General features: G+C 41.1%; 1 pseudogene; it reads left to right on the top strand.

The window, feature by feature from the left end:
- The first annotated feature begins 1,345 nt into the window (after positions 1-1,345).
- LOC132376286 (transcription factor BTF3-like) lies at positions 1,346-1,831 on the top strand (annotated as a pseudogene).
- The last annotated feature ends 1,274 nt before the right edge of the window (positions 1,832-3,105 follow it).

The raw sequence follows: 3,105 nt of genomic DNA, 5'->3' as shown, positions 1-3,105 counted from the left end.
AGGGCTTTCTCTAGTTGTGGCAAGTGGGGGCCACTCTTCATCGCGGTGCGCGGGCCTCTCACTATGGCGGCCTCTCGTTGCGGAGCACAGGCTCCAGATGCGCAGGCTCAGTAGTTGTGGCTCACGGGCCTAGTTGCTCTGTGGCATGTGGGATCTTCCCAGACCAGGGCTCGAACCTGTGTCCCCTGCATTGGCAGGCAGATTCTCAACCACTGCACCACCAGGGAAGCCCTCTCTGTCATATTTGCATGGAGATAGCAAATGAGATATCTACTCTCCTAATTTGTCCTAAGTTATCACTCCACTTGGTTTGCTGCCAAGATGTCCTCAGCTCCCTAGGCATACTTTCTTTGGTTGTGAGGGCTCTTTTTCCTGATTCTGTATCACTCATAGGAGCAAGGAATCTTTCTGCTTCTCTCAGCCATCTCTGTGAGGCTGTTCATGGTCTCTTCAACTGAAGGTGTCACAGAGCCTTTCCCTTTCTAGGTACTTGTCTACCTAGAGAAAGAAAGAGAGACAGACCGACAGACTGATTATTGACGTGTGTATCTATAAACAACTCTTAGAACAAGTATAGACAGTTTGTTGTTTCTGGAAGCTTTTCCTAGGAACCAGGTACCTTTTGTTTCAGTGCTCCATAAACACTCAGATCTTTCTGTCTCCCTTGGGCTTTCCTCTGAGAAGTGGGGTACAAGATCCTCTCTCTGGGATCCAGGGAGGTTTTTGCTCTCATTTGACCTCCGTTCCATCTTTCTCCATCTCCCCTGCTGGAAAAAAGATTTTCTAGTCTGGATAAAAGTCAGATTACCTTCAATTAAAAAAAAAAATCTCTTTAACAACAACTAGGAAAACTTTCCTTAAATCAACCCTAAGTCAGGGAACGTGGAGCAGACGATCTGCTCAAATTAGGGAAAAGGAAAGCAAGAAATTCTGGAAGGAAAAAAGGAACATGGGTGAATATCACAGAAGTACTATCCCACCACATTTAGGTCTTAATTGTCTATACAAGTTACCCCTATCTGAGCCTTGTGAAAAGAAAATTAAAATCTCTATTTTTGGGGATATTTCCTTGGAATTGAACCAGTTGATTCAGTCATCCAAGGGATGGCTTTCTAAACATCTTGTCTCTTATCTTTCTCCCTTATGCTACTTCTTTCATTAAAAAACAAAAACAAAAAACTCCATAAGTGTGTGGGAGAAGGAAAATAAAGTAGAACAAAAATTCAAATCACTCTAGCTGCCATCTTGCGTCCCCGCGTGTGTGCGCCTTATCTGAGCTGGTCTGCCCGAGACCCCCTGATCGCCTACCCTAGTCCCCTGCACGGCCCCATTTCTGCTCCAACAAGATGAAGCTATCATGAACCAAGAGAAACTCACCAAACTGCAGGCACAAGTGCGCATTGGTGGGAAAGGAACTGCTCGCAGAAAGAAGGTGGTTCATAGAACAGCCACAGAAGACGACAGAAAATGTCAGTTCTCTTTAAAGAAGTTAGGGGTGAACAATATCTCTGGTATTGAAGAGGTGACTATGTTCACAAACCAAGGAACAGTGATTCACTTTAACAACCCTAAAGTGCAGGCATCTCTGGCAGCAAACACTTTCACCATTACAGGCCATGCTGAGACAAAGCAGCTGACAGAAATGCTACCCAGCATCTTAAACTAGCTTGGCGCAGACAGTCTGACCAGTTTAAGGAGACTGGCTGAAGCTCTGCCCAAACAATCTGTGGATGGAAAAGCACCACTTGCTACTGGAGAGGATGATGATGATGAAGTTCCAGATCTTGTGGAGAATTTTGATGAGGCTTCCAAGAAAGAAGCAAACTGAATTGAGTCAACTTCTGAAGAAGATAAGTCTTGAAGAAGTTACTGGGAGCTGCTATTTTATATTATGACTGCTTTTTTAAAATTTTGTTTATGGATCTGATAAAAATCTAGATCTCTAATATTTTTAAGCCCAAGCCCCTGGACACTGCAGCTCTTTTCAGTTTTTGCTTAATACAAATTCATTCTTTGCAGCTAATTAAGCTGAAGAAGCCTGGGAATAAAGTTTGAAACAAAGGTTAATAAAGTTGCAAAAAAAGAAAATATTCAACTCACTAGTAGTTTTTTCTTATAAGCTAACGTAGAGAAAGACAAATTGTTGGCAGGGTTTGGTACAGTCTGTGACTTTCTCTAACCTAAATTATGCTTTTTCTGAGAGTTGTTTATAAATACACAGGTCAATAATCAGTCAGTCAATCTCTCTCTCTCTCTCTCTCTCTCTCTCTCTCTCTCTCTCTTTCACATATCCCAGGAGGGCAAATACCTAGAAAAAGGTCCACAAATTTAATGTGCTCATAGTTGACATCTTTGCTCATTTTGGCACTCTGTCACCTGGAGTCTGGTGACCAGGTTTTTTCAACAGTTATTCCATGTAGTCACTATCAATCACAGTTGACATACAAGATGAAATCTGTTTGATATCCTTGCCTAGTGGTTAAAAAAGTGTGCTCTGTTACCAGACTGCCTGTGTTCAAGTCGCTGTTCTATCATTTATGAACTGGGGAAATGGTTTGGGCAAGACATTTAACTTTTCTAAGCCTCAATTCTTTATGGAGTAATAATAAGAACTACCCAAAAAGTTATTGCAAAAATTAAATGGAATAGTCTATGTAACGAGCTTAGAGTAGTGCCTAGCCCTCAAAATACTTTAGCTTTTATTAACATTACTACTATTATTCATATGAAGTGTTTTCTATTTAGAATATCCAGGGAAATGTTGACATATGATTCCAAATCTGTGAAAATTCTATCTGCCTACAGTTTCTCAAATGTAAGAAAGGTTTTATGATGTAATTGGGAGAATATGTGAGTAATCATTCTTGGAACCCTTGATTGTGGGGGCAGATTGGCTGCACCCATTAGTGATTAGAGCTGGAACAAGAACTATCACTGTCTACACTACACCACTTTATTAGGGGTCAGTGTGGACAAAAAACCTTTTTTTGTTGTTTGTTTATTTGTTTGTTTTTCAGCACCTAAAGAATCCATAGTTGTGGGGAATCTTAGCTAATTTGAAGCTTTTCCTCATCCTGACAGATTGGATAGAATCTATGCCTAGTA

This window comes from Balaenoptera ricei, chromosome 12 (assembly GCF_028023285.1).
Source record: "Balaenoptera ricei isolate mBalRic1 chromosome 12, mBalRic1.hap2, whole genome shotgun sequence".
Lineage (NCBI taxonomy): Eukaryota > Metazoa > Chordata > Mammalia > Artiodactyla > Balaenopteridae > Balaenoptera > Balaenoptera ricei.
Note: the sequence above shows the minus strand (reverse complement) of the source record. Positions and strands in the feature narration are given on the sequence as shown.